Source organism: Lissotriton vulgaris, chromosome 5 (genome assembly GCF_964263255.1).
Source record: "Lissotriton vulgaris chromosome 5, aLisVul1.2, whole genome shotgun sequence".
NCBI classification, from domain to species: Eukaryota; Metazoa; Chordata; class Amphibia; order Caudata; family Salamandridae; genus Lissotriton; species Lissotriton vulgaris.
In genome coordinates this window covers 900,225,506-900,249,102 of record NC_141693.1, presented here as the reverse complement: position 1 = coordinate 900,249,102, position 23,597 = coordinate 900,225,506, and the positions used below count along the sequence as shown (strand labels likewise).

The window sequence follows — 23,597 nt, the reverse complement described above, 5'->3', positions numbered from 1 at the left end:
TGTTGGGGGATTTCTTTCTCTTCATTCTTCCTTTTGTCTTTTCCCTTCCTTTCCCTCTCCTTTCCAAGTCGTTTTGTTTTCTTTTCTATTTTTGTGTTTGTTAAGCAGACTTTGAAAATGTCAGTTTGAGACTTGACCTCCAGGACTGCTTAATTGGTGTTTGTGAGTTTATGGAAAGGGACTAGAGAGACTGAGTAAAGTTTGAGATATTGGGTTTGGGTGGGTGGGCGATGGACTTCACCAATATGATCACGACGTAGTTGGTCCTGTTGACCCTAGGGGTAGTCTGATGGGGGTGTGGGGGGGGGGGGAGATTGGGGGTTTGTTGCAGTAACATGGCAAAACAGTGAGTGAGACAGCGGACATTTATAGATTGCGGAGATTACAGCGGTGGAGAGGGGAGGTGGGCCAGATGGCAGGCTGAACACTACACACCATACAGATGGCTATACCTGATCAAGGACAATACTCTGTCCTTTCATGGAATGTGAACGGGATGGGAAATAAGATTAAGAGAGGACTAGTGGCTGCATATTTTACGAGACTGAAATCTAATGTCGTTCCTGTTAGAACTGGGGGTCTCTAGCTGGCAGAGGTAAGTACCTTAGACCAAGTAGGGACCCTTGCTTCTAGTCAGGGTGAAGGAATACACACAGTAGATAACCTCCGCTCTCCTCTAGGTAGCTTGGCGCGAGCAGGCAGGCTTATCCCCAAGGCAATGTGTATAATAATTGCACTCAACACAACAATAATCCCCAATCCACCACAAACTGAGACCACACAGGTAAGTATATTTTTATAAAAATATATAACTTTATCTAGTTTCAGCAAGGTAAATCAGCAGTTGCACGATAATCACTTCATTATAAAAATGATCTACTTAATCTTAATTGGTGTTTCTACGTTTCAGGAAGTTCTTGAAGCAAATGTCTCTAGTCTCTTTACTTGGCAAAAAGATATGCCAATGATTGTGTGATCACAACGCTCTCAAAATGAGCCAAGACACAATCCAGCGTTTGGTAATGTAGGCGCTTTTAAAATGAGCAAAGAAACAAATGCCAGTGTTCGGTAATGTAGGCGCTCTTAAAATGAGCAAAGAAACAAATGCCAGTGTTTAAGCTTCCTAAGGACTCCAAGCGCTGTCAATGCGCTTCTGCGCGAGGCTCGGGGACTCTTTCCTCCCCCCTTGTGCAGCCTCGCGCCTTCCTGGGACTCAGGAGCCCCAGGCTGTGCAGATCGCACGCGTCCCCGCCCCGGCCGGTCCCCTGCCCTCTCCTGCCCGCTCTCGACAATCCAACGAGCGGCGGGGGAGGAGGCGAGGCTCACCTTGTGTGGAACGGCAGGCCAGGGGTGCGGGACGCTTTTAGAATCCCTCGGCGAGGTCAGGTCACTTCTTCCCGGGCCCGGCGGTGATCGCGCTGATTCCTCGGCTTCTTCGGCTGCCTCAGCGAAGGCAGCCAATCCCCTCGCGGCTCCTCAGGCGAGCCTCCACAGCACCCGGGAGTCAGCCAATGGCAGCGCGGCTCCCGGGAAAGTAAACAATGACGCTCCGCGACTCCGGCCAATGACGGCCCACCACTGCTGATGACGCTGCGCCGCACGGGCCAATCCCGTCGCGGCGTTAGTGAGGGGGCTCGGCTCCCTCCACCAATGGGAGCACGGCGGCTTCGTTCTTCGCCGTTTGAGCTCCGATCGGGATGGCGCTTCACACAGAGGTTCTCTGGCCCCGGGCAGCGGCGGTGATACGGCCAGCAATTGTTTTTCAGCGCTCCTCGCGCTGCAGAGGCTCACAGGTCTCCGGTCTGCCCCACACACGTGTCGATGAACACGTCGACCTTGGCAATGCAGCAGGCTGGGTCAGCGCGGCGCTCTCAAGCAGTAGAGAGCAGCCAATGCGCTAAACAGGCAAACCACACGGTTTCACGATCTCCTCGCCACACAGCAGCTTCAGGGGGGGGCACAGCAGATTCTTGTAGCCTTGGGCAACCTTTATGTTCCTGGGTTGCAGACAGGGAGCCAGCTCTTCTCAGGCCCTTGGAGATTCAAGTTGTAGACACAGCATACAGCAAAGTCTCTTTAGTTTCAAGCAGGCAGGGACACAGCCCACAGCAAAGTCCCTTTCTCCTCCTCAGCTTCCAGTGATACAGCAGAACAGGTCAGCCCTTAGAGCACACAGCAAGGCAATCTTCCTTTAGTTCTCTCGCCGTCCTCCTTCCAGCAGAGGGTCCTTCTTGATTGTAGAATTTCAGAATCTCATCTACTGTAGTTAGGGGTCCTTCCCTTATACCCCTGAACGCCTTTGAAGTTCTTCGTGCAAGGGAGTCCTTGGCTCTGGAATGTTTCTGGTGTTCTTCTTCTTGACAGCCTCAGGGCCAGAGGTGACAGTGGCCGGCAGGGGAGTTAGCCAGCACGGTGGTCAGGCAGGCACAGCCCAGCACTATCAGGCGCTTCTCTCTCCCCTTCCCCAGGCAACAGATGTCGCCTTTCACCCCTGGGCTGCCTCCAACCCCCTCCAGGGCCCTGCAGCTCCTGTCACGCAGGCATTCCACACACACAGGCCCAAGCACACAGAAAGGTTTATACAAAAGAACAGCCACTTTCTAAAAGTGCCATTCTCAACCCCAGGATCCAAAAACAACTTTCACTAAAAGATGTGTCATTTAATTCTGAGTTCAGGGATATCTTTCATGGATGTTCCATCTTGTTCCTATAGGAAGATAGGCTGGGATCCAATGGGACCAGCCTCCCCATGTTAACCTAGGGAGCCTTACCGCCCTACTGCAGGGAGCCCACAAAGTGGCTGCTGCTCTCTTACCAGAGCATGTTACCTGCAATAGTTCCTGCTCTACCCTATCCATACACTGCACCCTGCCCAGGGGGGTACCTGGAGCCTTCCATAGGGGTGGCTGATGTGCACAGACAGGGGAGGGTTCAGCCCAGCCAGTGGGGACACTGGCCAGGCGGACATGGCAGTCCACTGACTGCACACAGGCCCTGCGCTGGCAGGCCTGAGACACCCTTTTAGAGCTACTCATGTGGGTGGCGCAATCTGCGCTGCAGGCCCACTAGTAGCATCTGTCATCACCAGCCCTGGCACACACAGTGCACTTTACTAGGGACTTCATGGTGATACAAATATGCCAATCAGGTATATTCAATCAATATGACAATTTGCAGAGGGAGCACTTACCCTCTGACACTGTTCAGCAGTGGCAGAGGGTCCAAAGCATCTAAACCAGCAAAAACGAAATCCAGCACAGCATCAAAAATACATGAGTCAGAGGCAAAAAGATGGGGGAATAACCACGCCAAGGATGTCAGGTCTATCAGTTCCATTACAGGAGACTCACCTAAAAGGTACTCAATGTGGTTTCCTAGGCAGAAGTGCTTATTAAACACTAACACACGCCGGGTTCTCCACCGGAGCACGAGGCGTAGCAATATTAATTAGAAAAAAGCCACCCTTCCGCCTACAACGCACCTGGACATATCCCAATGGTACCTATGTCGCGGTTAAAGGCGTATCGAACAGGCGACACATCACCTTTATCAGTGTATATGCACCATCTTGGCTCCAACGTCACACACTAAAAAAACTCGCAGGAATTCTGTTGGAGGCTGGCTCTGACACGCACATTATAGGGGGCGACTTTAATGACGTGATGGACCCCACGATTGACCGCACAACTGTCACGATGAGAGAACCCAAAGAGACACCGCTGAAACGGTTCACAGACACCCTGGCACTCACGGATCTGTGGCGCATGCAGCACTCCCAGACCAGGGCTTATTCCTTTTACTCAGGGGTCCATATAGCCTTTTCAAGAATAGATTACATATTTGCTCCAGCCAGGGACCTAGGGGAGACACAAATAGGCTTACAGTGGTAATCTTGAGCCTCATTCATAGAGCCCAGTCGGGCTTCATGCCCAAAAGGTCGATGAGGCTTCACCTGAGACGGTTGCATAACTGGCTGGTGAGCAAGAGGGATGATCCACACTTAGTCCTGTCTCTTGACGCCGAAAAGGCATTTGATACGGTACATTGGCCTTTTCTCATGTCCGTATTGGAGGAATTTGGCATCAGGCCGGTGTTCCGGCAATGGATCGCCGTACTATATGATAGACCCATGGCAAGGGTCAGAGTTAACGGGGTGTGAGAAAGTGGCTCTATATATACTGGACCAGAATAAGGTACAGTGTGTATAGAGTCCACAAACCCCAGAGGTTAAAGCTAGGTGTGACCTTACTCTAAAGTGGTAGCTTGGTCGAGCAGTAAGGCAGTACCAGAGGACAGTGTAAAGCATTTGTTGTACACACTCAGTCAGCAAAAGGTTTCACACACTTGAAGACAGAACTCCAGGTCAATTGTTTTTATATCACAGATATAGTTGTTTTATTTTTAGAACCAACAGGTATCAAAGTATACTGTTCTCAATATGAGAGGTCTCAGATGAGTAATTTGCAGAAAGACAAACTTTGTAAACACAATAGGAACAGGGGTTGCAGTAGGTAACACAATTCTAAACCCACTTTAGCATTGAGCTCAAAGGGTTTTCCTCATACAAGTACAGTTGATTACTTTGTAGATTACTTTGGTAGTTCCTGGACTGGGTCCTAGATTCAGTCCTGGGGTCTAAGCTGAAAACAATTTAGTAAAAACGTTTTGGTTATGGCAGTGATATTTCAGGAATATAAAGCCATTTTAAAAGTTCACACAGAAGGGGGCGTGGCTTAGCGGGCGAAGATGGCGGTCGCAGCCTTGTAGAGCTCCCGCCGGCCCGGACACAATTTGCTTACGTATCTTGGCCCCCGAGCCCGCTAGCTGTACCACCTGTGCGGCGATTGTCCCTGGCGGCGCCTGGATCTCTCCGGTGTGCCGAGTTATCCTTCCTGACGTTCCAGTGGGCCGGGGTCATCTGCAGCGAAGTGTTGCCTAGTGCCCATTGGCGGAGCCGGGACCTCCATTTTCAGGCCGCCGAGCGGAGGATCGGCGGCCAGCGGCCGGTGGTCTGACCGGCCGGGCGATTCCCCTCCCCGTGATTGCGGCACCGGAGAACAGTGAAGCCACGGCGGTGCCCTGTAGAGCTGCCCTGCGTATCGGAGGGGGCCCCCAAACGACGCAAGGACACTGAGGCCTGTGAAGACCTCGGGCAGCCTGGGCCTCGAGTTACGCGACTCTGGGGCTGGCCCGGGCCCGGATTGCAGTGAGTCGGCGCTGATCGTCCCTGATGTTGGTGGGGGCCGAGGCCGTGCCCTGAGAGACCATCCGACGAGTGGAGGAGGTGCCTGAGGAGGCGAGACACTGCTGCGGCCCGTGTAAATTGCAGGCGGCCAGGGGTCCCGTCCTTCACGCCCGGGAGCTGGCCCTGGACTTCTATGTGGAGCAGACCGACGACTGGAGCTGTGTGACCAAGGCCCTGGCGAGTAGCGGCGCGACCTGTTGGTGCGGCTGGGGGCCGGCTGAAGGCTCACCGCAACCGTGAGTGACGCACCTGAGACCTGCTGGGTGATTGAAGCCGGCTGTGGGGCTGCGGGGCAGTGTGCTGGAGTGGGTCACGAGGCTGGACACAAGTGGTGGCCGGAGCGGTGGGGAAGGCCCTGGACCGGTCTAGGCTTATCCTGTGGAGTGTAGACTGGTTCGGCTCGAAGGCCCGCCTGCCGTCGGACTCCGTGGAGCTGCGGCCGCCTCCCCCCAGGGTTGGAGGAGCCCCCAGTACTGATTGGGGTGGAACACCTTGGGGCTCTGAGGACCACAACCGGACGCGGATACCCGGGGTGTTGTGGAAGTGGGACTGCACACAGCAATGACCAGGGGAGGAGGAGGTCCGCCCAAGCAGGGTCCCATCGACAAGTTCACAGGGCCCAGTGGAGGGCCTGGTGCGTCCAGTGGCAGCAATGGAGCGGTCCCGGACAATGCGGCGCTCTTGGCGGCAATCACCCAGTCCAGGGACATGCTGGACGCCAAGATTGGGGCGGTGGGTGCGGACGTAACACTATTGCGCCAAGACCTGCGAAATGCGGTAGAGCGGATCACGTAGACGGAATCCAGGGTCTCGGTGGTCGAGACGGACGTTGGGACGCTGAAACAGAAAGTGGCGGAGATGGAGCGCGTCCAAAAGACTCTCGCGTCTCGGGTAGAGGATGCTGAAGGGCACGCACGCAGAAATAACCTCCACTTTATAGGATTTCCAGAGAGATGCGAGAAGGATGATATGGAGCAGTTTTTGTCCCGGTGGCTGGAGAGCTGGCTTCCCCCGGGGGTTCTGTCTAATTGCTTTGTGATTGAGCGTGCACACCGAGCCCTGACACAGAGGCTGCCGGAGGGTGAGCGCCCTAGACCAGTCATTGCCAGACTTCTGAATTATCACGACCGGGATGTTATACTGCGAGAGGCAAGAACTAAAGGCTCCATCTCCTATGAAAATCAGAAAATTATGATTTTTCCCGACTATACGAAGCTTGTGCAGCAACAACGCCAATCATTTGTGGCTGCCAAAGCTAAGTTGCGGGGCCTGAAACTCCAGTACTCCTTGTTATACCCGGCTCGCCTGCGGGTGGTGTACCAGTCCCGGACCCACTTCTTCGATTCCCCGGAGGAGGTCTTAAAGTGTACAGAAGAAATGGTGAGAATCAGGCCACATGCCCAGCCGGGTCTGGACCCGGGCGGATCGAGGGGGTCATCGCAGGAGCGGGCAGACCGCCCGGCCCGGAAAGGGAGACATTGGAGGTCCCGATCACGCAAGAGATCCGCCTCTGCCAGTGCGACGCAGACCAGTGGAACAATGGAATCCGACCACTCTGACAATGGCCGTTGAACTCTGGAGGGGTTCTGCCCTTTTCAATTGAAGTATCGCCTTGGTTTGGGTGGTGCCGCTGATGCGGAACTGCCAGCTCTGAGAAACGCCCTGAACGTATGTGGTATCACAGCTGGGATTTGGGAGGCAACTTAATAGAGGCCATCAACCTCCACAAGTTGTGGGAGTTGCCTAAGGGGGGGTGTGATCTTAAGGTTAAGGGGTGTTGGGATCCATTGGCATGGTTGGCCCTGGGTCCTCGGTTCTGGGTCCGGGGCTGTCCATGCCGCGACAGATACTTCAGTGTTGCATGAGGTATAGGGGTGGGGGGAGTTGGGGTCAGGGGAAAGGGAGTGGGGGTTTGTTGGAGGTGGTTCGGGACTGGGGTCGGGTGGGGGTAGCTGTTGCTGCTTGGGGGTTCGGGGATAGGTGGGGGGGGTCGCACGTGTTGTTTTCTGATGTACTGAGTGAGATGTGGGGTGTGTGGGGGTGGCGCAGAGGGCCTGGTTGGGGTGATCACCTTGACAATGGTTGACCGGACTACTATGCTTCCTAACGAGTCCCTGCGTGTAGTAACCTGGAATGTTAGGGGGATGCTTGATAAGATCAAACGTGGGGCGGTACTGCGCTGGGGGAAAAGGGAGACAGTTGATGTACTTTTGCTTCAAGAAACACATATGCTGGGTTCCAAGGTCCTCAGCCTACAGAGGTTTGGCTTCCAACAGGTCTATCACGCCGGATTTACTAGAGGGTCCCGAGGAGTCGCTATCTTGGTGCATCGCAGGGTGGCTTATGTGCATGAGAAACAGTGGACAGGCCCACAGGGTCGATTCATCTTTGTCAAAGGAATGGTGGGTGCTGAACCAGTGGTCTTTGGCGGTGTGTATGCCCCCCCCCCCCCCCCCTCTGCAGTGGGCCCTGTCGGAGAAGCTGTTTACAATATGGGACGACATCCCAGAGTCATTGACGGTGGTTGGGGGGGACTGGAATGAGGTAATGGATGTCTGTATGGACCGTCAGAGGAGACAAGTTGTGGCTGCGGATGTTCCCCCCCTCCTTCCCGCATACCAGGCTGCGTGCAACGGTGGAGAGTATGGGCTGGGTAGATGTGTGGCGTCATATGCACCCCGCGGTGCGTGAGTTCATGTGTCTGCGGTACATGGCTCCTTCTGGCGTCTAGATTACGTGTTTATGCCTGGTGCCTGCTTGAGTAGGGTGCGGGAGGCCGCGATACTGCCAAGAGGGTTGTCTGATCACTCCCCAGTTGTTGTCAAGATAGAGCTTCCCACTAAACGGCAGCCCTTCCATTGGAGAATGTTCTCGTGGCATCTACAACAACCCGAATATGTTCACCACGTAAGGGAGGCGATTGATCATTACTGGCGAGAGAACCTCGTGGGCGATGCCGACGCGGTGGTGGTTTGGGAAGCAATGAAGCCCACAATACGGGGGGTCGATATTGCCTGGTGTACGGCCGCCCGCCGGAAACACCGAGAAGCAATTACCGCTGCAGCCGCACAGGTTGAGGCCCTAGAACGACGTAGCCGGGGAGGGGGTGATGAGACTGTGATACGGTTGCTCCTGCAGGCACAACAATCATATGCTTCTATCTTACACGACGAGGCTAAGCAGGCGTGGCTCGCCACGCGGAGTAGAGTTTACCAGTGGGGAGACAAGTCCTGTACGATGCTCCATCGGCTGTGTCAGTCTACTTTTCAGCCGCTTACGCTGCCGGGCCTCACTGCGGAGGACGGCTCGGTGATGACGGACCTGGCCCAACTGACGGCTAGCTTTGCCCGATACTTCGAAGAGCAGTATGCCTCACGAGACTGTCTGGAAGCAGATGAGGTAGCCAAATTTTTTAATGACCTGCCGCCGAAGGCTGTCTCAGATGAGGCCAGGACGGCGCTTGATGCTCCGCTCACTGCTGAGGAACTTGGGGAGGCTCTGGGACAGCTTAACACCGGGAAGGCGCCCGGGCCGAGTGGCTACCCGTGTGAGTTTTACAAGAAATTCCACCTCCTGTTGGGGTCTCGTTACCGCCGTGCGCTTGAGGCAGCCCGGACTCGGGGCAAGCTACCATCTGATTGGCACCATGCGGAAATCGTGGTGTTTCAGAAGCCGGGTAGGCCCCCCGACAGGCACGACTCGTATTGTCCCATATCCCTACTAGACATCGAGGCCAAAATTCTGGCAAAAGCTCTAGCGAACCGCCTACTTCCGTACATCACAGATCTGGTCCACCCCGACCAGGCCGGATTCATGCCTCATAGGGCAACACGCCATGACATCCGGCGGGCACAGGCAGCGGTGGACGCCATGGGGGCTTTGGGCGAGCAGGCGGCCTTGCTGTTAGCAGACATGGACAAAGCCTTCGACTCTGTCTGTTGGACATACCTTTTTGCGCACCTGTCTCAATCTGGGCCCGGTGTTTTTGTCATATCTTAAGCTACTATATACTCACATCACGGCCTCGGTACGGGTCGCTGGCGCCGTATCTGAACAGTTTCGGATTGGTCGGGGAACCCGGCAGGGATGCCCATTGTCCCCGTACCTGTTCGCCCTGGCGATGGAGCCCCTGGCTTCTTGGGTGCACATGGATGCACAGATGCGTGGGTTTGTGTGGAGTGGAGATCTGCCGGACAGAATTGCATTGTATGCTGACGACGTCCTATTCTTCCTCACGGACTTACAACGCTCTGGGCCCCGAGTCCTAGACATCATGCGTGTCTTTGGGGAGGTTTCTGGCCTTCGGCTGAACCTGCACAAGTCTACTCTGTGGGTGCTGGGGGGCGGAGCCATAGCAGACCCCTGGGCGACAGGACTGCGGGTGGCATCCGACGGGCTGAAATACCTTGGTGTTTCTCTCGGAATCGCCAACCGTAACTTTGGATCGCAACATCGTGCCTGTGTGGGAGTGAGTCCAGGCTGATATCAAAACGTGGTCCAGAATGCCTCTAACCATATTCGGCAGATCCGCAATTTTCAAGATGGTCGCGCTCCCACGCCTACTATACCAGTTGCAAAACTATCCCTACCCTATTAGCCCGCAGTTGTTTCGGCAAGTCAACTCGGTGCTGGGCCGCTTCCTATGGGCTGGAGGGGCGGCCAGGGTGGCGCTACGGACGTGCTTCCTGTCCACCTATTGTGGTGACCTGGCCACCTCCGATCTGCTGTCTTACTACCAGGCCTCTCAGTTGCTTATTCTTAACGAATGGTGGTATGGTGATAGGGGGGACCCGGCATATGCTTTGGAGCGCTCGCTCATGGGGGAAAATACGCTACACACCATCTTGTACTCAGCCCGACTGCGGCGGACACTGCCGTCTGTCACGAGGGTGGTCTTTGCTGTGTGGAGACAGGCATTGCGCTGAATGGGCTGGTGGGGCAAACTGACTCAAACGCCACTGTGGCATAACGGCCTGCTCCCGGAGCTCTCTACTCTGGCCAGGTTTGAGGGATGGGAGGCCATAGGGATTTCATTGCTGGGCAAAGTCATGTCTGGAACTACCCTCAAATCGTTTCAGGAGCTCAGCACGGAGTTCCACATTCCCCAATCCCAGTTCTTCCGCTATCTACAATTGCGTCATGCACTTACCCCCAGTATCGCTCACTTGGAGTCTCTCCCTGAGTTTAGTCCGGTCGAGGCGAAAGTCTTTATGGGTGACCTGGAAGATAAGAAAGTCTCCTGTATCTACCAGACGCTGGTCACCCACTGCTCCTCTACGTTGCTCCCCCTCCGGGCGGCATGGGAGGTGGATGTGGGTCCCCTGGACGAGGATGATTGGAGGGAGGCCCTAGAAGCCCAGCGAGGGGCCGCTATCGCTATGCGGCTTCGGCTCTTCCAATTTAAGTATCTTCATAGGGCCTATTACACCCGAGAGCGACTGTGGAAAGCAGGATTGATTGAGTCTCCGGAGTGTCTGCGCTGCGGGGCTACACCGGGTTCGCTGTTGCATACGGTGTGTGCGTGTGCTAGACTGTCTGGCTTTTGGAGGGGAGTATGGGGCTGCTTGTCTGAGGTCCTGGGTTGGGATCTCCCCCGCACTCACCGGCTGGGGTTGCTGCATGTCATGGAGGGTATTGGAGGAAACCTCTACAAACGCCACTTACTGTTGTTGGGACTTGTTGTGGCTAAGGGAGATCTGGCCCGGGCATGGAAGGGAGAAAGGGCCCCCCCCTGTCTGCATGGAAGGCAGGACTGGATTATTACATGGGGCTCGAGAAGCCGGTATTTGAGGCAAGGGGTTGCCCCCGTAAGCATTTTAAAATCTGGAAGCGGTGGGCTGATTACAGGGGGCTGTCGCTGGATCCCCCAGTGGAACGAGAGGAAGACATTTGAATGAGATGTGTTGCATTGGCCTAAGTTCTGTGGCATACCTGTCACGCCGCACCTAAGTCTTACTTGCAGCTTTATACACACGTGTGTGGGGGGTGGGGGGTGGGGGATGGGGGGGATCTGAGGGGTAGTGGGGTACTGGGAGTTAGTGGGGTAGGGTGGCATATGGGGTTATTTTTCTTGAGCCTTTCTCTTTTTATTGATCAGACAATTGTGCATGCGTAATAAACTGTCATAACTGTTGGTGGTGATCTCCTGATTGTGGAGAGCCATGAATTTCCCTTGCCTTACTGCTCAATAAAATCTGTTGTGAAAAAAAAAAGTTCACACAGAAACTTTTCAATGAAAATCTGGCAATGTTATCTAATGGGAGAAAAATCAGGATGCAGGGAAAGTACGATCTAGTTACTTTTGTAATCCAGTACTGGGCTCCTAGGTCCAGCACTGGGGTCTTAACTTAAAACAGGTAGGTAATTACGGTTCAGTATTTCATATGATTTTTAAAGAATATTTCAAGTTTTCAAAAGTAGACACTAAAAAGAAATTTCATAGAAAAGCATACAATGGATTCCTATGAGGATAATACAGGTTACTAGTAAACCCGGTAAGGATTACTTTTGCGGTTCAGTACTGGGCTACAAGGTACAGTACTGGCTTCTCTCCTGATCAGAGGTGAGTACTTCGGAATTCAGTTGATTTTTATATGAATATTTTAAGTTTCCAAAACTTCAAACTTCGATGATTTTTCGAGTCAAACCAGTCAATGTTATTCAATGGCAGGTAAGTGAGTTACCGGTTTCCAGGTGAGTACTCAAATGGTGAAGTTAAGGTTCTGGGCATAGACTAAAGGGGTTCCCCAGGGTCAGGTAGGCACAGTTGGTTCACCCTCAGCGGCACAGGGGCGGCCGGGTGCAGAGGTAGTTAGGCCCAATGTTATCCAATGGGGGGGCAGGGGGCCTACGGTTGGTGGCTGCTGGCTAGCAAACCACACGCCTGTGGGAGCTGGGCTCCTGGTCACTTGATCAGGGCAACTGGGGAAGCAGCATAGGGCAAAGGTTGCACGGCCAGAGGCTCTCGGGCGGCTGGGTGCAGGGTGCTTTTGAGCCGTCGGGCACTCAAGGTTATTTAATGGGAAAGGTAACAAATGAACAAAGGTTGCAGGCTCGGGGACGGAGACTCTTCAGGGGAGACCACCACTTAGAGAGGTAAGTTGGGATCTTTGAGCACAAGTAGGTACCCCAAAGAAAGGCACAGAGGGCTGTAGGGCGCTGGGTGCAGGGGTCTCTTTGGGTGTCGGGAAAGCTTACCCTCAGCTGGTCGCGGTTGGAGGGGCCCCTGGTTCTGAGTCTGCAGGCGTTGTCTGGTTCGTCGAGGAGGGTCTTTGAGCACTGGACTTCGGGTCTCAGTCGCTGTGGGACATCCTCGTGGTCTGGGATCACTCGGGCAGGGGCCGGGCTCGGAGGGTGCAGAGTGGGCTGGTCCGAAGCTTCCTGGCTGGCACCAGGTGTGTTGTTGCAGCAGAGTTTCTGCTGATGAGAGTCCCAGTCTTTAAGAGGGTCAAGGCAGGCAGGTCTTCTGGGTGCCCCAAGGTTGCTGTCCGCAGGAGTCGCCGGAATTAGGCAGGAGCAGGTTCCAGGATCGACAGGCCGGTAGAGCTGGGGCCAAGTCAGTTATTGTCGTCCTGTTGTTAGCAGCTGCACGGCGGGTCTTCTTCTTGATCTTCTTTCTTCTTTTCGTATCTGAATCTGAGGAAGGAAGGTTCAGGGAGCACCTAAATACTGAATTTAGGGGTGTTACAGGTAGGGCAGGGACCAATAGGTCTCTGTCCTGGGGTGGGTACACCCCATAGCCTGCTCCTCTCCTGTGGGAGGAGGGCAGGATCCTTGCTGTGATTGGGCAGGGCTCCCCATCTTCAAGATGGCCGGAGCCCGGAGTCGTGCTTCACCTCGTCTCTGCCACCTGAGGGGTGTGGTTGGCACAGGCTGGCACACCCTCCTTCCTGAAGTAGTTTTTCCCGCCAGTCTTCCCGCCAGAGTGGGGGTCAGGACGGGTGGGGGCCAGTTGCTGGGTACAGCAAATGTTATGGAGAAGCTCACAGAGGCGGCAGGCCTTTGAAACTTCCCCCTGCCCATCCTGGGGGAGGAGACCTAGCACCTCGCCCAGGATGTGCATTGTTGCAGGCCCAGGAGAGCGGGGGCTCTCCACCCAGGGGTCCAGCAACATGTTTGCTGTGTGGCAGCCTAGGCAGACTATCAGTCCAGACGTGGATTGTGGTTAGGTTTAGGGGGCATCTCTAAGATGTCCTCTGTGGTGCATTTTTCATTAAATCCTACACTGGCATAAGTGTGGATTTAATGTGCTGAGAAGTTTGATACCAAACTTGTCAGTCTTCAGTGTAGCCATTATGGTGCAGTGGAGTTCGTAATGTCGACCTCCCAGCACCATTTACTCTTAATGGCATCACTGCACTTACAGTGCCCAGGAATGGCCCTGGGTACTGTAGGCACTCAGCCTACAAAGGCAGTGTGTGGGTGCCAAGGTACAGGGCCCCTAAGGGTGGCACCATAAGTGCTGCATCCCTTATGGGGTCTTCTATGGTCACCATGCCCTGGGTACCTAGTGTATCATTTACTAGGGGCTGACAGGTGGCCAGAGATGCCAATTGGGTTTCAGTTTCAACACAGTTTTAGGGAAGGAACACAGGCCCTGGGTACCTGGTTGGCAGAGCCCAGGGTACACTCAGTCAAAGCACATCAGCAGTTCAGAAAAAAGTAGGGGCATACCAATGCAAGAAAGATGGCACTTTCTCACACAGCCCCCCACAAACGAAAGGTGATGAGACTCACCTTGCCCTAGGGAGTCTTCATTGTCTAAGTGGAAGAACCTGGAAAGTCCATCTGTTTTGGCATGGACAGTCCTTGGTTGGTATTCCACTTCAAAGTCCATTCCCTGTAGGGAGATGGGCCATCTCAATAGTTTTGGATTTTCCCCTTTTATCTGCATTAGCCATCTGAGAGGTCTACGGTCAGTTTGAGCAAGTATGGCCTCAACTTCTTCAGGGACCAAACCACAGCAAAGGCCTCCCTCTCAATGGCACTCCAACGCTGCTCTTGGGGGAGTAGCCTCCTGCTCATAAAAGCAACAGATTGGTCTTGGCCTTCCTCATTGATCTGTGAGAAGACTGCTCCTATCCCCAGCTCTGAGGCATCAGTCTACACTATGAACTGCTTGGAGTAGTCTGGTGCTTTTAGAATGGGTACTGAGCACATTGCTTCTTTCAGGGTGTCAAAAGCCTTTTGGCATCTAACAGTCCAGTTTACTTTCTTGGGCATTTTATTGGATACGAGTTCTGTGAGGGGAGTCACAATGGACCCATATCCCTTCACAAACTTCCTGTAGTATCCAGTCAAGCCAAGGAATGCCCTGACTTTGGTCTGGGTGGTTGGAGCTCCCCAGTCCATGATACTCTGGATCATAGGCTGAAAGGGATGGACCTGGCCTCCACAAAGAAGGTGGCCCAAGTACACCACAGTACCCTGCCCTATCTGGCATTTGGATGCCTTGATAGTCACCCCTGCAGATTGCAGGGCTCGTAGAACCTTCCCAAGGTGGATCAGGTAATCCTGCCAGGTGGAGCTAAAGACAGCAATATCATCCAGATAAGCTTCACTAAAGGACTCCAATCCAGTCAGGACGTGGTTCACCAGCCTCAGGAAGGTGGCAGGTTCATTCTTTAACCCAAAAGGCATTACAGTAAACTGATAGTGCCCATCAGGGGTAAAGAATGCTGTTTTCTCTTTGGATCCTGGGGCCATGCCAATCTGCCAGTACCCTGCAGTTAAGTCAAAGGTACTGAGGAATCTGGCTGCCCCTAGCTTGTCTATCAACTCATCTGCTCTATGAATTGGGTGAGCATCTGTCTTGGTGACAGAGTTGAATCCTCTATAGTCCACACAGAACCTCATCTCTCTCTTCCACCCTGTTGATGAGGCTTGGGGACCAGAACCACTGGGCTAGTCCAGGGGCTCTCAGAGGGTTACATCACCCCTAGCTCCAGCATCTTGCTGACTTCAGCTTTGATGCTTTCCTTGACTTGGTTTGATTGTCAATAGATTTGGTTTTTGACAGGGTTACTGTCATCAGTGTCCACATCATGGGCACACTACCTGGTCAGACCAGGGGTCAAGGAAAAAAGACTAGCAAACTGTTGCAAGACTTGCTTGTAGTCAGTGTGCTGCTGGGAAGAAAGGGTGTCTGTAAAGACCACTCCATCCACTGACCCATCTTTTGGGCTGAAAGAGAGGAGATCAGGGAGAGGTTCACTCTCTGCTTCCAGTTCCCCATCAGTCACCATCAGCATGGTGAGGTCAGCCCTATCATTGTAGAGTTTAAGGCGGTTCACATGGATAACCCTTTTGGGTGTCCTGATGGTGCCCAGGTCCACTAAGTAAGTGACCTCACTCCTTTTTCTCTAGGATAGGGTAAGGGCTACTCCATCTGTCTTGGAGAGCCCTTGGTGCCACTGGCTCCAAAACTCACGCCTGTTGTCCAGGTTGAAATTCAACCATGGCAGCTTTTTGGTCATACCAGTGCTTCTAAAGCTCCTGGCTGGCCTCAAGATTCTTGGATGCCTTGACCATATACTCAGCCATTCTGGACCCTAGGCCAAGCACATAGTCCACAATATCTTGCTTGGGTTCTTGGAGAGGCCTCTCCCAACCCTCTTTCACAAGACAAAGTGGTCCCCTTACAGGATGACCAAACAGAAGTTCAAAAGGTGAAAACCCTACTCCTTTCTGTGGCACTTCCCTTTAATCGAAAAGCAGGCATGGCAACAGGACATCCCATCTACTTTTGAGTTTTTCAGGGAGTCACTTGATCATACCTTTCAATGTCTTGTTGAATCTTTCAACAAGACCATTGGTTTGTGGGTGGTATGGGGCAGTAAATTTGTACTGCACACCACACTCGTTCCACAAGTGTTTCAGGTAAGCAGACATGAAGTTGGAACCTCTGTCTGGAACCACCTCCTTAGGAAACCCTACCCTTTTGAAGACACACAGGAAGGCCTTGGCTTCTGCAGGAGCTGTAGTAACCCTAAGGGGGATTGCTTCAGGGTACCTAGTAGCATGATCCACTACTACTAGAATGAATTTGTTCCCTGAGGCTGTGGGACGTTCAAGTGGACCCACAAGGTCCACACCTACCCTTTCAAAAGGTACCCCACCACTGGCAGTGGTATCAGGGGGGCCTTTGGGTGGCCACCTGTCTTGCCACTGGCCTGACAGGTAACACAGGAGCTCATAAACTCCTTCACCTTGTGGTGCATTTGGGGCCTGTAGAAGTGGCTAACTAGGCTTTCCCAAGTTTTGTTCTGCCCCAGATGTCCAGCTAGGGGGATGTCATGAGCTAAAGTTAGGAGGAACTCCCTGTACTTCTGTGGCAATACCACCCTCCTGGTAGCTCCATGAGCGGGGTTTCTTGCCTCAACATACAGTAATCCCTCTTCCAATAAGCTCTGTGGGTACCACTGACATCTCCCTGTGCTTCTGAAACAGCTTGCTGACTCAGGCTTTCAAGAAGTGGGGCAGTCTCGCTGACCCTGGCACAGCTCTTCCCTAGTGGCCCCCCTAGGCCCAGGAGTCCAACCTGGTAAGGCTCAAGCTCCATGGGCTCAGTTCCCTCTGGGGTTTTCAAGTCGTCTCCCTGAGGAGAGGTGTCCTGAGAGGCTTGCTGTGTAGAAGCTGGTCCCCCAGTCTTCTTGCCTTTTCTCTTGGTTGGTTGGGCCATACTTTCAGGCTCCAAACCTACTTGTTCACCCTTCTTTTTGCTCTGTGCTCTGGTTTGCACACACACCAGTCTAATGATACCCAGCATGTCTGCATGGGTTATTTGCTCAACCTCAGCCCAGGCTGAGGTTTCCATGTCATTTCCAAGCATACAGTCAGTTGGCAGTTGTGGAGAGACCACTACTAGTTTCAGGCCAGTAACCTCCCCCCAACCTAATGTCACCATAGCCATAGGGCGTTGGGTGGTAATGCTGTCAGCGTTGGTGACTGGGTAAGTTTTCCCAACCAGTTATTGCTCTGGGGAAACCAGCATTTCCTTCACCATAGTGATACTGGCACCTGTATCCCTCCGGGGATACTCTAGTTCCATTAATGGAGGGGTATTGTAAATACTTTTTACAGTTGGGTGGCCAACCAGCTACAGTGGCAAACTCCATTTTCCCCAAGGAGATTAGACTAGCTTGAGTGTATTCCCAGATTTGCTCTGGGCACTCCTCTGATCCCATCTGTAGACTCACTGTCCCTGGAGTAGCTGTACTGGGTGCCTTAGGGGCTTTATTGTAGGGGCAGTTTTTGTCTACAGTCAAATGTCCCAACTTTGTACAGTTGTTACAATAGTCCTTGTTAGGATCAAAGTTCTTTCCCCCATAGGGCTCAGGCACATAGGAAGTAGTTTGGGACCCACCCACCTGTACAGGTCTTTGGGGCACTTTGGAAGACTCAGACTTTTTATCTTGGGGATTCTCACCACAATTCCCCTGGGAAGGTTTTGTAACCACCTTTTTTTGGTCACCCCCAGTGGCTGTCCTCGTCACCCTAGTCTTGACCCAATGGTCTGCCTTATTTCCCAATTCTTGGGGAGAAATTAGACCTAGGTCTTCCAAATGCTGATGCAATTTATTTGTGCAATTACTCAAAATGTGTTCCTTCATAAACAAATTATAAAGTCCAGTAAAATCATGCACATTGTGTCCAGTTAACCAACCATCCAGTGCCTTTACTGAGTAGTCTACGAACTCTATCCAGGATTGGGTCTGGGTTTTGTGAGCCTCCCTGAACCTAATTCTGTACTCCTCAGTAGTGAGTCCAAATCCCTCAATCAGAGTTCACTTAATGAGGATATAAGACCCTGCATCTGGCCCAGTGATAGTCAGAAGCCTGTCTCTGCAGTTACCAGAGAACAGTTCCCACAGGAGTGCCCCCCAGAGAGGTTTCTTTAGTCTTCTGATATTACAAGCCCTCTCAAAGGCAGTGAACCACTTGGTGATATCATCACCTTCCTCAAATTTAGGGACAATCCCTTTGGGGATTTTAGGATCATAAGATTGCCCTTTATCCTTATTATTGGTATTGCTGCCACCAGAGATGGGGGCTAAGCCCATCTCTTTCCTTTCTTTTTCCAGAGCCAGGAGTCTGGACTCTAGGTCTAATCTCTTGGCCAACTTTGCTCAGAAGTTGTCCTCTTCACTGGGACTCTCCTCAATGTGTTCTCTGGGGCCTAGTCCACCTGTGTGGTTCCCAGGCTCCCAGAAGCTGACTCTTGGAGTGAAGGGTATAGGGGAGCCTTATTTCCCTAGAGATGGTGGGGGGATTACTATCATCCACCTCCTCTTCCTCTGACTGGGTGTCACCCTGTTCAGAGGGGTGGCCTTTTGCATACTCAGCCAGGAGCTCCTGGAACCCTTGTTTGTTTGTTTGGATGGATGGATGCAGTCCCATGACTATATTTTTAAGCTTACATAGGGACCTCAATTCCTTGAAATTCAAGTGCAAGTAAGGCGTGAGGTCGAGCTCCTCAACCAGGTCCCTGTTATCTCCACTAATAGCTGGGTTCTGTTGAGACATTCTAACCTGACAGTTCTAACCCTCAACCCTAAGTATAGTGACTTTTATTTTTCTAAAATTCTAATGGGACTTAAGCAAGGCCCTACCAGTCTTTTAGTATTTTGGAAAAACCAATTTCAGAATCCTAAAGGCAATTTATGAGTTCTGTCTTGTGATCAGATGGTAACTAAGTAGTCCAACAAATGCAAGTTTGTATCCCACCGCTGATCCACCAATGTGGGAAAGTGGCTCTATATATACTGGACCAGAAAAAGGTGTGTATAGAGTCCACAAACCCCAGAGGTATAACAGAGGTTAAAACCAGGTGTGACCTTACTCTCTAAAGTGGTAGCTTGGTCGAGCAGTAAGGCAGTACCAGAGGACAGTGTAAAGCATTTGTTGTACACACTGTCAGCAAAAGGTTTCACACACTCAAAGACTGAACTCCAGGCCAATTGTTTTTATATCTCTGATATAGTTGTTTTATTTTTAGAACCAACAGGTATCAAAATATACTGTTCTCAATGAGCGGTCTCAGATGAGTAATTTGCAGAAAGGCAATAAACTTTCTAAACACAATAGGAACAGGGGTTGCAGTAGGTAACAATTCTAAACCCACTTTAGCATTGAGCTCAAAGGGTTTTCCTCATATAAGTACAGTTGATTACTTTGTAGATTACTTTGGTAGTTCCTGGACTGGGTCCTAGATTCAGTCCTGGGGTCTAAGCTGAAAACAATTTAGTAAAAACGTTTTGGTTATGGCAGTGATTTTTTAGGAATATAACGCTCACACAGAAACTTTTCAATGAAAATCTGGCAATGTTATCTAATGGGAGAAAATTCAGGTTGCAGGTAAAGTACGATCTAGTTACTTTTGTAATCCAGTACTGGGCTCCTAGGTCCAGCACTGAGGTCTTAACTTAAAACAGGTAGGTAATTACGGTTCAGTATTTCATATGATTTTTTAAAGAATATTTAACGTTTTCAAAAGTAGACACTTAAAAGAAATTTCATAGAAAAGCATACAATGGATTCCTATGGATAAAATACAGGTTACTAGTAAACCCGGTAAGGATTACTTTTGCGGTTCAGTACTGGGCTACAAGGTACAGTACTGGCTTCTCTCCTGATCAGAGCTGAGTACTTCAGAATTCAGTTGATTTTTATATGAATATTTTAAGTTTCCAAAACTTCAAACTTCGAAGATTTTTCGAGTCAAACCAGTCAATGTTATCCAATGGCAGGTAAGTGAGTTACCGGTTTCCAGGTGAGTACTCAACTGGTGAAGTTAAGGTTCTGGGCATAGACTAAAGGGGTTCCCCAGGGTCAGGTAGGCACAGTTGGTTCACCCTCAGCGGCACAGGGGCGGCCGGGTGCAGAGGTAGTTAGTCCCAGTGTTATCCAATGGGGGGCAGGGGGCCTCCGGTTGGTGGCTGCTGGCTAGCAAACCACACGGCTGTGGGAGCTGGGCTTTTGGTCACTTGATCAGGGCAACTGGGGAAGCAGGATAGGGCAAAGGTTGCACGGCCAGAGGCTCTCGGGCGGCTGGGTGCAGGGTGCTCTTGAGCCGTCGGGCGCTCAATGTTATTCAATGGGAAAGGTAACAAATGAACAAAGACTGCAGGCTCGGGGACGGAGACTCTTCAGGGGCGACCACCACTTCGAGAGGTAAGTTGGGATCTTGGAGCACAAGTAGGTACCCCAAAGAAAGGCACAGGGGGCTGTAGGGTGCTGGGTGCAGGGGTGTCTTTGGGTGTCGGGAAAGCTTACCCTCAGCTGGTCGCGGTTGGAGGGGCCCCTGGTTCAGAGTCTGCAGGCGTTTTCTGGTTCGTCGAGGAGGGTCTTTGAGCACTGGACTTCGGGTCTCAGTCGCTGTGGGACATCCTCGTGGTCTGGGATCACTCGGGCAGGGGCCGGGCTCGGCGGGTGCAGAGGGGGCTGGTCCAGAGCCTCCTGGCTGGCACCAGGCGTGTTGTTGCAGCAGAGTTTCTGCTGATGAGAGTCCCAGTCTTTAAGAGGGTCAAGGCAGGCAGGTCTTCTGGGTGCCCCAAGGTTGCTGTCCGCAGGAGTCGCCGGGATTAGGCAGGAGCAGGTTCCAGAATCGACAGGCCGGTAGGGCTGGGGCCAAGTCAGTTGTTGTCGTCCTGTTAGCAGCTGCACGGCGGGTCGTCTTCTTCTTGATCCACTTTCTTCTTTTCGGGATCTGAGGAAGGAAGGTTCAGGGAGCCCCTAAATACTGAATTTAGGGGCGTTACAGGTAGGGCAAGGGCAGGGACCAATAGGTCCCTGTCCTGGGGTGGGTACACCCCCTAGCCTGCTCCTCTCCTGTGGGAGGGGGGCAGGAGCCTAGCTGTGATTGGACAGGGCTCCTCATCTTCAAGATGTCCGAAGCCCGGGTTCGTGCTTCACCTCGTCTCCCCCACCTGAGGGGTGGGGTTGGCACAGGCTGGCACACCCCCCTTCCTGACGTAGTTTTTCCTGCCAGTCTTCCCGCCAGAGTGGAGGTCAGGATGGGTGGGGGCCAGTTGCTGGGTACAGCAAATGGTCTGGAGAAGCTCACAGAGGCGGCAGGCCTTTCAAGCTTCCTCCTGCCCATCCTAGGGGAGGAGACCTAGCACCTCGCCCAGGATGTGCATTGTTGCAGACCCAGGAGAGCGGGGATCCAGCAATATGTTTGCTGTGTTGCAGCCTCTCAGTCCAGACGTGAATTGTGGTTAGTTTTAAGGTGGCATCTCTAAGATTTCCTCTGAGGCATTTTTCATTAAATCCTACACTGGCATCAGTGTGGATTTAATGTGCTGAGAAGTTTGATACCAAACTTGTCAGTCTTCAGTGTAGCCATTACGGTGCTGTGGAGTTCGTAATGTCGACCTCCCTGCACCATATACTCTTAATGGCATCACTGCACTTACAGTGCTCAGTATTGGCCCTGGGTACTGTAGGGGCACAGGGCTCATGCACCTGTGCCCACACCACTGACATAGGGCACCCAGCTAGAGGGGTGACTGTATGCCAGGGCAGTGGGTTTGTGGGCATGGCACACAGGGATGTGTGCCATGTCGACTCTTAGTTTAGTTCTGCACTTAGGCACTCAGCCTGCAAAGGCAGTGTGTGGGTGCCAAGGTACAGGGCCCCTTAGGGTGGCATAATAAGTGCTGCAGCCCTTAGGGGTCTTTTCTGGTCACCATGCCCTGGGTACCTAGGCTACCATTTACTAGGGGCTGACAGGTGGCCAGAGATGCCAATTGGGTTTTAGATTCAACACAGTTTTAGGGAAAGAACACAGAGCCTGGGTACCTGGTTGGCAGGAGCCCAGGGCACACTCGGTCAAAGCACATTAGCAGTTCAGAAAAAAGTGGGGGCATACCAATGCAAGAAAGATGGCACTTTCTCACACAGGGTGCTATCAAGGGAGTTTCCCGTAGGTAGGGGCACGTGCCAGGGCTGTCCTTTATCCCCTCTTTTTGCCCTGGTATTGGAACCACTCACTTGTCTGATTCAAACACACCCTATCTATCTAACAAAGAATGGGAAACTAGTGCTGGATCACAATCTGTATAGGGTGCTTGGGGATTGTCATGAGAACGTGGAAAGATGGAAGTTCCTGCCGCTGACCTTATTGGGCAGGGCAGCCCTATACAAAATGATGGCGCTCCCCAAATGTCTTTACGTGTTACAAAACACTTGTCAGTCACTACCAGTAGAGGTATTCAATAGAATCGATGACACATTGCGGACATTCCTTTGGGATGGACGACCACCAAGAATAGCACTGGCGACATTGCAACGTAATCAAGATAATGGTGGCTTTTCTCTGCCGGATCTTCGGGTGTATTACTGGGCAGCCCACTTAATATTAGTGAATGAATGGGAACATATAGAGGGATCACCCCACGTACGCTCTAGAGCGCACACACTTCATTAAACACCCGTACGCGCACTATATATATGGAGGGAGAGTGGTTATGCAACTCCTCAAGGCGACAGATCGTTTTGGCAGCATGTAAACAAGCGGAAAGACCGATGGAATGGGGCGGCCGAGTCACTAGGGAAACCCCGCTATGGGTGGGTAATTGCCTGCCAAAGATTAAAAAGTTGCGAGGCTTCCGAAAATGGGACCTGTTGGGCATTTCACAACTTAAAGAAATACTATATCGCAAAGAGTTAGGGTATAGACACCGATGACATTCCTGAACACGCGCCCTTAGAGGGACGACTCTTGATGGGGGAAATAGCGGAAAAAGCGGTCTCTTGGACGTATAAAACAATAATAAACAATAAGCCAGGTACACTGCAGAACTTGCGATTGAAATGGGAATCAGAGCTGGAGGAGATGGACGATTTGGACTGGGAAATGGCATTGATGCATCCTTTAAGTAGCCATCCGATCGTGCCTCAGGCTTATTCATTACAAATACTTGCATAGGGCATACTACGACTGAGTGCGACTGCACCGCATAGGAAGGGCAGAAACATTCACCTGTTTGCCTTGCCTAGGGTCAGAAGGTACATTTTGTCACATGGTGTGGGAGTGTTCTAAGATTCAGAGGTACTGGACAATTCTGATGGGGGGAGATGGAAAGTGTCCTGGGGGAAGACTATTCTACTCAGCCCCTCGTTTGTTCTATTGGGAATATCCACGGACATTGACCTCCCTAAACCTAAGTTGGTCTTGCTGCAGCTAGGTTTGGTGGTCGTGAAACGAGACATAGCGAGGGCTTGGGGGGGCTGCAGCAGGTCAGTTTCTTGTTGAATGGAGAAAGAGCATGGACATGTATATGTTAGGAGAGAAGAACACATATAAAGCACGGGGCTGCCCTAAAAAGTTTTGGAAAATATGGAAATCTTG

At 52.1% G+C, this 23,597-nt stretch overlaps 1 protein-coding gene across 2 annotated transcripts in view; it reads left to right on the top strand.

Moving 5' to 3' along the window:
* Positions 1-23,597, top strand: part of MARCHF5 (membrane associated ring-CH-type finger 5) — a 390,101-nt gene that overhangs the window by 64,927 nt on the left and 301,577 nt on the right. The window lies entirely within an intron of this gene.